Source organism: Eucalyptus grandis, chromosome 3, assembly GCF_016545825.1.
Source record: "Eucalyptus grandis isolate ANBG69807.140 chromosome 3, ASM1654582v1, whole genome shotgun sequence".
Lineage (NCBI taxonomy): Eukaryota > Viridiplantae > Streptophyta > Magnoliopsida > Myrtales > Myrtaceae > Eucalyptus > Eucalyptus grandis.
In genome coordinates, this window is record NC_052614.1 from 30145262 (window position 1) to 30156700 (window position 11439).

Here is an 11439-nt window from a genome sequence, read left to right on the forward strand (position 1 = left end):
AACCAAATCGTCCCACCTAGAAAACAGTCCAGAATCAATTCCCATTAAAACCAATTTAGGAACCAATTCCCAAAATTTGAAACCGATTTGAACTAGTCTAATCCTCCGTTCCAAGTGAATACAAACTCAAGAACCGAATTGACCAGACCTGTTTGGGAACCGGTTTTGTAAGCTCAAAAGTCTCACTCTTATCTTTTTTTTAACATGATTTATAATATTAAAACTGTATTTTTCTTCTCGCATGATGCTCCACTTTCGATGTTCCTCTTCCTCGCTCGCTTCCCTCTCTCATTGGCTCATGGTTGCACCGTCCATCCCCAACTCACGATCACTGTTTCATCTCATCAACGATGAAGACCTCATCCATAAGCTTGCGAATTTCCTCGGTTTTTCTAAAATTTTCTTTCGAATTAATGCCGGGTTTTTCTTTTTTTTTCTTGGGGATGTTTTCTCAAGCTAGATTTCTTGTCAAATTGGTGGAAAGTTTACATTTTTTAAGGATATTTGGCTAACATGGCAGGGTCGAAGACGACCACCTTGTGCTTGGCATAGTCGATGGGCTAGACCTTGTTGGTGCCGGAGGGGGTGGCAAAGAAGAGGTTAGAGGCGTTGCAGGAGAGCATGTGGCGGAAGCTCAGGGAGACGCAACCGTTGTCAATGGCGGAGGGGTAGGAGGTGGGATGGGCCTGCAGGAGGTGCAGCAGAGGGATAGGGGGAGGAGCGAGAGGGTTCGGGTTAGGAGGTTGAAAATGGCTGTGGTAGTCATGGGACACAAGGAAACCTTGAATAGTAGTACATTTGGAGAGAGAGAGAGAGAGAGAGAGAGAGAGGCTGCGAAGGGAAAGAGAAAAAAAAAGAAGGATTGTGACTTGAGTCATTTTTATCCAAGAATGACTGCCACTTTATTGACCATTTTGGCACCACTAGTCCACAATCATGGGGAGGAAATCAAGAAATTAGTTTTAAAATTTGCTTCCAGTTGTCTTCTATTGAACTTTGAATTAGTTTGCAAAGCCTGAGATAGACAAATCAAATCACTCTGCAATCATAGGATTTTTACTTTTCATTTAGTCAAAAAATTAATGTACTTATTAATTACATATATTTAATGTTTTAATACAAATTAAAAATATTACATTTTCTTGCGTATTAATGTAAAATTCAAAAATTCAAAACTGCATAGGATATCAGGGAATGAAAATAAGATTGACTTTTTGAAACCGAATTGAAAAAATAAGATGGTCCCAAAACAAGGTCCAGTGTAAATAGAATCGAATATATGGTCTAAAAAGAGAGACCAATTATAATAGGATTGGGTACAAGATGCAAGTCTTGAATCTACCTACACTAGATCTGATCACCCATAGTGTTAACACAAATACTTCATTGCATTAACTTAATAAATTTTAAACTTGATTATATTTTTTTATAAATTTTACAAGGCGTAATAAATTTTAAAACTTTTAGATAACATGTCCCTCCTATAAACTGAAAGACTTCTTAAAAGATCCGAATTTAGTTTTTAAACGTATACACAAAAAACAGGTCTGACCCGGTCAACCTAAATTCAACTATAAATTCATCTGCTTTTTTGACATGTAAAATACATCTGCCGATCACAAGAGCCACCCATCATGGAGGAGCAGGCGGTGGTTCTGTATTCTGCACCGGCCATCGGCCACCACGCCCATGGTGGAGCTGGGCAAGCTCCTCCTCACCCGCCATCTTTCCCTCTCCATCCACGTCCTCCTCCCCAGCCAAGCCTACGAAGGCGGCTCCATCTCCTCCTACATCGCCGCCGTCTCCGCTGCCCACCCTTCCATCACCTTCCACCACCTGCCCCCACCTCCCTCCCTCCCGACTACTCCACCACCTCCCCGCACCTCGAGACCCTCGCCCTCGAGCTCCTCCGCCTCAACAACCCCAACGTCCACCGCGCCCTCGTCTCCATCTCCGAGACCCACCGCGTCCGGGCCCTCGTCATCGACTTCTTCTGCACCAACGCCCTGTCGGTCGCGCGCGGCCTCGGCATCCCCTGCTACTACTTCTTCAGCTCGTCGGGAGGCGGCTTGACCTCTTCCTCGGCTTGCCCGTCCTCCACAGGACCACCACCAGAAGCTTGAAGGACCTCGCCACCGACACCGTCCTCCGCTTGCCCGGAGCGCCGCCGTTGCTGCCTTCCGACAGGGCTGAACTGTTGCAAGATCGCAACGACCGGGCCTACGAGCTCTTGCTGGAGAGCGCGACGAACATGCTGATGGCGTCCGGGATTATAGTGAACACGTTGGAGAAGCTTGAGGAGGAAGCCGTGAGAGCCATCCGGGACGGCAAATGCGTGCCCGACGGGCGGACCCTCCGCTTTACTGCATCGGGCCCCTGGTCTCGAGCGGGGATGGCGGAAAAGCCGGGAGCGGCGGCGGCCCAGGTAACGACAAGCCGGAGTGCTTGACATGGTTGGACTCGCAGCCGAGAGAAAGCGTCGTGTTCCTGAGCTTCGGGAGCCTCGGGGTGTTTTCCGCCGAGCAGCTGAAGGAGATAGCGACGGGGCTCGAGAGGAGCGGCCACCGGTTCCTATGGGTGGTCCGGAGCCCGGCCACCGGCAAGGGCCACAAGGCCGTCTCCACGGCGGAGCCGGACCTGGGGGCGCTGCTCCCGGAGGGGTTCCTGGAGCGGACCGCGGGGGAGGGGCTTCGTCGTGAAGTCGTGGGCCCCGCAGGTGGCGGTGCTGGACCACGGCGCGACAGGCGGGTTCGTGACCCACTGCGGATGGAACTCGGTGCTCGAGGCCGTGTGTGCGGGGGTGCCGATGATCGCGTGGCCGCTCTACGCGGAGCAGCGGCAGAACCGGGTGTTCATGGTGGAGGCGATGAGGGTCGCGCTGCCGATGGAGGAGGCGGCGGGGAGGAGCGGACGGTGAGCGCGGCGGAGGTGGAGCGGCGGGTCCGAGGACTGATGGGGCCGGAGGGCGAGGCCATCAGGGAGCGGATGCAGCATCTCAAGCAAGAAGCGCAGGCAGCACTGAATCCCGGCGGGTCGGCTCAGGTCGCGTTGGCTGAGTTAGTACAGTCATGGAACATCGCTTGAGCTTTTGCCTTTTCCATCGTTTCTTTTCTTTTTTTCTTTTTGGCTTTTTCTCTTCTTTGTGTGGTTTTTTAAAAAAAAAAGTACGCTGCAGGTGGTCAAAGGCTAAGCTGCAATAGGTCCAAGAAAATATCTATCTATGGTGGGCACGCTCGAAACCCTAGAAAAATAATAATGGGATTTGATCCTTTTTGCCTGTCCCATTTTTGATTTGATTCTTAAACTACGTTTCACGCGACATGTGTTTTGGTTTGGTTGGTGGGGTCCGGTTCGCGAATGACATGTTTGACTATATTGCTAAATCCGATGTATTATTAGGGACTGCAATGATTCGGAATGGCCCTTACTTGGCCACGATCGGGTGCCGTCGAATGATGTCATGTGGATAATTTATGGTTTGTTGCTTTTTAGTGAGCGAATGATGAAGGTCGTGCATTATTTATGCCGGGGTCGTGACAAAGTGCATAGGTAACCTTCAAAAGTGTGAAAAAGTTATTGGTGCGACTTTTGCACTTCCAGAGTGCATGAGTCGAGACCTTTCCAACGAGCCCAATATTTCTCCGAGAAATTGTCAAATCATGGGCCCAAGATTTCAATTCATATCGGGTTTTAGGCTTGGGTCTGTAATCTAAGCATCGTTTCAAAGACTCCTCATTTTAAAAATCATCATTGACCATAACTTTGTGGTATGAAAAGTTCCGCTTGATTTTGATACTTCTAGGTACGATTTCGGGCTTTGAGACCTTTTTCAAGTTTGGGAAGGTTCAATCAAAATTTGACTAGCGACTACTTCCTCATCTGACATCCGTTCGGAATGTTGGAGAAAGAATTTGTTTTAATCCTCGGTTGATCCTTAATTGCAATTCCAATCTCGTATTTCCAATCTCGTAGATGATACGGCAGATCATGGGCACGGAATATTTCAAGGAAGACAATATTATGTGCATTCTTTCCTCTCTTTTTTTGTTGTTGCTTGTACTACATATACAATCATAGGCTTGTATAATTGACAGATCAATGAAAATACAAGATACATTACTTTTATTGTCCCACATTTTGTGTCATGGTATCGGAGCCGCAGCTCTGACCCAGCTTTCGCAAAATTTTCTGAGTTACCCCCGATCGTCTTCTAGTTTGTTGTTGCAAATCATATCTTGCAAAACAAATTAGCACCTCAGGTTGGAATTCAATTTTTATTCAGTATGCAGAATCCAATCAACAAAGGTGACCAAGATCTGACCCTACCTGCACAGGAGGAGTCGTCCAACCGAACATCTGAACAGATCGATCATGCATATGAAGAGAGAGTCTGCTCCAGCTCCTGCTCCAGTCAAGACGTATTTCCCTACGCCTACTCAATGGCAGTTCATGCCATGGATTCCAATCCAAGCCCATGGGCTGACGATCTCAATCAGCAGTGGGCTAGTTACGACCCACTTAGACAAGAGATCAATTTAGGGCTCCACCCTAATAGAGATCCAGACCCGAGTTCGCCGGGTCATAGATCCGAACCAGACCCGAGAGGGACGAATCCCTACCCGGGTCCCCAACCTAACTTTACACCATTCATTTTCCGGCCATCAGTGGCCGACTAAAACCGGGAGACCCCCTTTACACATCTCTGGCAAATAGGCTGAAGCTTTCGATCAAAAAAAAAAAAAAATAGGCTGAAGCTATGGTTGATTACGGTTCAACTCACCGGATCCAAACACTATTCTTCTTGGGCGAGAGGCTTCCGACGAGCCCTCATAACCAAGGATAAGGATGGGTTCCTCGACAGAACCATCCCTTTCCCGGCCGACGATTGAATGCGGCGACATTGGCGCAAATGCAACCAACTCATTTGCACTTGGATCGGAAATTGTGTGGCCCTCAAGGTTGCAGCTAGCCTCCCACTTATCAAAGACTCAAAGGTCATGTGGATAATATTTGGGAAATGTACGGAAAAATCGATCAAGTTAAAAAAAAAAATTCTCTCACCCAAGCCCTCTCGAAACAAAATAAGGGAACCTTCCTGACCGCTTGTTTTAATCATCTTTTGCCCCGTAGAATGAACTTGAAGCTGCCGAAGAACAACTAGAAGGGCCGAAGGTGACTCTTCTACAGTACTGAAAAATCAAGGAGAGGGAGAAGGTAAGTCGGTTTCTTCTAAGTTCTAACCCTAAACAAAAGTTACATACATTTTCGCCTGCAAATCCTTACTATGGGATCCCATACCTCCACTCGGTCAAATTTTCCAATTAGCTGTCCAAGAAGAAAACCAGCAGCTTGCGACCACGGGATATGAGAAAGGAGGAGAGGGCGTGGCTCTAGCTACATTGGCGGGACTCTCGAACCGATCTCGTGGTGGTTTCTGACCATCACAACAAAGACAAAGCTTCAAGGGACTTCATGCTGCGAATCCTTTTCGCTGGGAAGAAGAAAGCCACACAAACCCTAAAGGCTTGTGGTTCAATGGCTCGAGATCAAAGCCATGGATCAGACAACTCCCCTTTCCTCCGCACCGACAGTGCATATCAAAGACGCAGGCGTGGATCGGATGGTCTACTTATCCCAAACTGACGGCTTAGATCTTAAGCAAGGGCACGGATCGGATAGCTCTCACAAGACCGAATCAAATGGTCTTGTATCACAAAAGGAGGGGGGGGGGGCGCAAAATTCTAAATTTAAGGGTAAGTATTGTGAATATTGCTAATGCCCACATCATATCATTGAAACATGCTGGAAATTACATGAAAAGCCTACTGACAAAGAGAAAAGAGAAAAAAGAAATTTCTATCTATTAGGTATTAGAAATTGACAAAGCTCATCAACCAATTACTCAAGATTAGTTTTAGTATATCATGAAGACATTGAGTCAGTTGAAGACAGTCAATAAATCAGCAAATTTCTCAGGTACTTAATTACACGAGCCCAAAAATATTTCAGTTGATACATAGATTATTGATTCCGGCACTAGTGACCACATAATTTGCGATGAGTACTTATTTTCTAATATTCATAAAAAAAATCTCATTCTCCCATATCAATTCGTCTCCCAAATGGGAATATCACCAATGTCACAAAAGTTGGTACTGTCCACCTAACCCACATATTACTCTTAATAATGTTCTTTATATTCCTGAATTTGAATTCAATCTCACATCAGTTTCCAAAGTTTGTCAAGATAATTCCTATCGTGCCAATTTCAATTCCAAAAATTGTTTCTTTCAAGACCTTTTGACTGAGAAACTGATGGGCTTGGGTAGTATGGCAGAAGGGCTATATTTTTTGATCAACTTTCCAAGAAATTTTAATTTATTCTCATCGAATGAGAGCATTTCATGTAATGCCACTGCTAGTAATAAAATCTCTCTTTCTCATAAACGTTTTGAACATAGTGCTCGTTTCCCTTGTCCTAATTGTAAGATATGACATTTGGCAAAACAATCACGAGCACCATTTCCAACTAGTATTACTCGAGGCAACTGAAATTTTTCCTCGGTTCATATGGACATCCGGGTCCTTATCACATTTCACATCGTGATGGATCTCGATTCTTCCTCACCATCGTGGATGATTATTCTCACACTACTTGGGTGTTTCTCATGCAATCTAAGAGCCAAACTTTTCTTATCCATCAAAGTTCTTCTCCATGATTAAAACTCAATTCGATAAACCTGTTCAAAGAATTTACACAGATTTTGGACGCGAATTTTTTCTACTAAGCGTCAATCTTTTCTGTCTTCACGTGAAGTACTTCATGAAAGTTCTTGTACATACACTCCCCAACATAATGTGATTGTTGAATGTGAGCATCAACACCTTCTTGAAATAGCCCGAGCACTAAAATATCAAGCTTTCATTCCTAAATCTTTTTGGGGATATTGTGTGGTCACGACAACCTATTTAATCAATCACATGCCAACTAGAATTCTTAATGGGTGCATGCCATTTGAAATGCTTTTTGGGAAACGATTAAATATTGATCATCTTCGAGTTTTTGATTGTCTTTGCTATGGGACAAATGTGGGCCATAAAGATAAATTGGATCCTAGACCTCTTCGATGTGTTTTTACAGGATATCCTACTCTACAAAAGGGTTATCAGGTTATGGAGATATCTACAGGTCGCTTCTTCGTTAGCCGAGATGTTATCTTCCATGAGAATATATTCCCCTTCCAAGAAACGAGGTTTTCACATGATCCATCGACATCTACATTAGATCATCAGCAATTCTTATTAGTGGAGGATATTTCCATGACACCGCAATATGCTCTAATTGCACCTAAGCGATTGTCTGAGCAGCCATTGCCTACCTTATCTCCTACATCGTCACATCCTGGATCTTCCACTACATTGGCTGAATCTCCTGTTTCTTCCCCGTGACATGAACAATTCATCGTCACAGCCATCCATTAGTGGGTCCTCATTGCCAACTACCAAATTGATACCTACTGACAAGCCTAGACGATTAGGGACGACAAATTCGTCCCCCGACATGGACAAAGGATTATATCTATCCTACCTTGAATACTTTAGGTACACAATATCTTATATCTTCGTATGTTTCTTTTAGTCGACTATCATCACAACATAATTGTTGCATTAGACGAATTTCTGAAGAACGGAACCCACTTCTTATGAGGACGCAACACGTGATACACACTAGCAAAAGGCTATGGCAGACAAATTATTTGCTCTTACAGAAAATAATACTTGGGATATTATTCCTTTGCCTGCTCATAGAAAGCCCATTGGTTGCAAATGGGTTCACAAAATCAAGTACAAGGTAAATGGTTCTATGCAGCATTACAAGGCCTACCTTGTCACTAAGGGATTCACATAGCGTGAAGGCTTTGATTGACATGAGACGTTTTCTCTAGTTGCTAAGGAAGTTACTAGTTAATCTTTCTTGTATGTTGCAGTCTTCTGTAATTGGAACTTGCATCAAATGGATGTCAACAACGCCTTCCTTCATGGTGATCTCGATGAAGAAATATACATGGAACTTCCACAGGGTTTACACAAACAAGGGGAGTCTCGAGTATGTTGTCTCCTGTAAATCCCTATATGGACTCAAATAAGCCTCTCGATAGTGGTATGTAAAATTCACCGTTGCTCTCACAAGTGCAGGTTTTCAACGCTCCAAGCATGATTATGCTTTGTTCACATGCACCAAAGATACTTCATCAATCTATTTGATGATTTATGTGGATGATATACTGATAATGGGAAATGATGACGTCGCGATTCAACATTTTAAGAAATATTTGCATTCAACTTTCCATATCAAAGATTTGGGACCTCCCAAACATTTTCTTGGTATTGAGATAGCTCAATCCGAGAAAGGAATCTGCCTTAGTCAACGAAAGTTTGTCCTAGAAATTATATCAAAAGTAGGATTATCATGATGTAAACCAGTTATGATACCTATTGAGCATAATGTTAAATTGATGACATTCGAGTATGACACAGATTCTCCATTAGCCAATGAAGATCCACTACTCAAGAATCAATCAGGATATCAACGACTTGTTGGAAAATTAATCTATCTCACAATGACTAAGCCTAATATATGTTATACAATACAAATACTTAGTCAATTCATGCACAACCCGAAGCAATCTCATATGAACGCAGCGCTAAAGGTTGTAAAGTACTTAAAATGATGTCCAGGGACTCATAATTATTTTATCTCATGATTGCAACATGAAAATGGCGGCCTATTGTGATACGGATTATGCTACATGCCCAATGACGAGGAGGTCCATTACTAGTTTTTGCATCAAATTGAAAATCCTTGATTTCCTATAAGACAAAGAAGTAGTCAACAGTTTCATTGTCATAAGCAAAATCAGAATATCAAACAATGGTAAAAACTATTAGCGAAATAGTTTGGAAATGAGAATTGCTACTAGACCTTGGTGTGCAAGTTGATGGTGTGAGTGAATTGTTTTGTGACAATGATGCTGCACTTAAATTAGCAGCCAATCCAGTTTTCCATGAAAGAACGAAGCACATAGAAGTTGATTGCCATTTTACTCGAGAAAAAATATAAGGGATTGTTATGACTTGAGGAATTGGAGTGGTGGAGCAGCCTGTAGACATTTTTACTAAATTGTTATGTTAGAGACAACACACATACTTATTAAACAAGATATGCGTCTTTGACATATATAAGCCGCCAACTTGAGGGGGAGTGTTGGATAAAGAATTTGTTTTGATCCTCGATTGATCCTTAATTGCGATTCCGATCTTGTAGGTGATAGGCAGATCATGGGCACGAAATATTTCAAGGAAGACAATATTATGTGTATTCTTTCCTTTTCTTTTCTTTTTTAATTTCTTGTACTATATATACAATCTTAGGCTTATATAATCGATAGATCAATGAAAATATAAAATACATTACTTTCATTGTCCCACATTTCATGTCACGGAATGCTTGCGATTGTGAGTTTCAGGATGTGCAATCAAAATCGGGAAATGGCAAATTTACATGATATTGCCTTCGAGACTTCCTTGAGTGATGGGTTACTGTGACATAAATTCTTCTCTGATTTAGGCAATTATTTTCCAAAGAGGGTGATCCCCTTTTTCTAGCGATGCACTCGCCTTTTCAGCAATGATGGAAGGCAATCCCTATGGGACTTTCCACGAAAGCAATGTAGTGACCTTCTCACTAAGATTCGGGTTCGATCCATCTAATAGATGCATTTGCATCTGCCATTATTAAATCCTCCTTGCCAAGTTTAACTTGAAGTTTTGCGCGAAAATTTATTAAGTTTTCAAGTCAACTTGTCTTATCCCCTAGGTTGCATTGCTAGACTCAACAGATTTAGTAAACAAAAAATATTGCATGTGGCATAATTCATGATGGCATAACACACTTAACTCCATTGCTTTAGGAAAACAATTCAAAAAGTAATTCGGTAAGGAATTATTAAGTTTATCGATGACAGAGGACAAGGGAAAATGGAAGTCAATGCAGACACTTTTCCTTGAAATGGTCCGTATTGCATCGGCTAGATTTGAAGACAAAGAACAACTTGTGCCAATGATGTCAAGACATTGAAGCAGGCACCTATATTGAGGTAGAAGGAATTTGTAAGTGAGATGGTAGTTTGGTCAAGGCAAAAGGTTAGTTACCAACCCACTCCCCACTCCTACCCATGAGACTTGTAGCCAAGCATATTCGACCGAGTTAGTTTCTCGAAGAAATGCCTTAATGAGAAAGAAGTTCCTCAAGCAGCAATTTGAAGAGGGTAGCTATCGCGACCTAGCCTTGGGTGCACCACATAGGGTTTGGCTAATGGACTACTAAGTCTAAACTTAGCTCGGGCTCTCTCAAGCCCATACCAATTCGTGACCGAGGTTCAAATATTTAGCATGCAAAAGATTATTAGTTAGGAGTCGCCACTAATCTATTTTTTGTGGGCTCAATTAGAAACCCAAGTAAAGTAATAGGGGATTTACTTTACTCCTGGGAATCAGAGATTGTGAGTTCGGGGACTTGATTACGATAGATTTCTCAAATGCCTTTTCGGTACCTTTCTCTTTTATTTTGAAAAAAAATATTTTGCAGATAGTTTGAATTGATTTTAATTTACTTCCCTAACATATGAGGTGACCAAGTGGGTGCGCAAATCACCAATTTAACACCTAAGAAAGCAATGATTGAATTACGGGACTTACCTCATAACAACAAAAGCATCCGCAATGTTACATTAAAACACATATCAATAGTCCTAGATATGACTCCTAATTAGCACGCAACCACTCAATCTTTTAAGATTTTTTTCTTATTTGACGAAGCCTAGAAATTACGTGCAATGCAATGCAATGACGTACAAAAATGTCTAACTAAAATGACATGTAACATGTAATCTATCATGCAAACTATATGTCACGCGACATTTATTAAATGACCTAATCTAGTGATAGGAAAAGATTAATGCAACTATTCAAACATTTACACATTTAGATGATGTGCAATAAATGACCTAATTCTACATGACATGTGCATGATAATTTTTATGTTTTCTTTTATTTTTAATTAAATTTCGAAATTAAAATTACTCAATAATTAAACATGCAATTTAAATTAATGAAAGGAAAAAATAACATCCTAAATTATTATTTTTTTTGGATTTTTATTTCCAAAATTCGAAATAAATAAATTTCCTATTCTAAACATGCAAAATAACCCTAAATAAGCAATATTCTAACATGAACCTAATCTAACTCAAATATTTTTTTTTTTTGGGCTTCCTTTTATGGAACAAAATCAATTCAAACAACACGACAACAAATCAGGCAACATATGATTGATATCCATCTAGTAAATTAATAGATCGTATCTTGTACATGAGATCG

At 42.0% G+C, this 11439-nt stretch overlaps 1 pseudogene; it reads left to right on the forward strand.

The window, feature by feature from the left end:
• The first annotated feature begins 1626 nt into the window (after positions 1–1626).
• On the forward strand, positions 1627–4133 carry LOC120291360 (annotated as a pseudogene).
• Positions 4134–11439: the final 7306 nt, after the last annotated feature.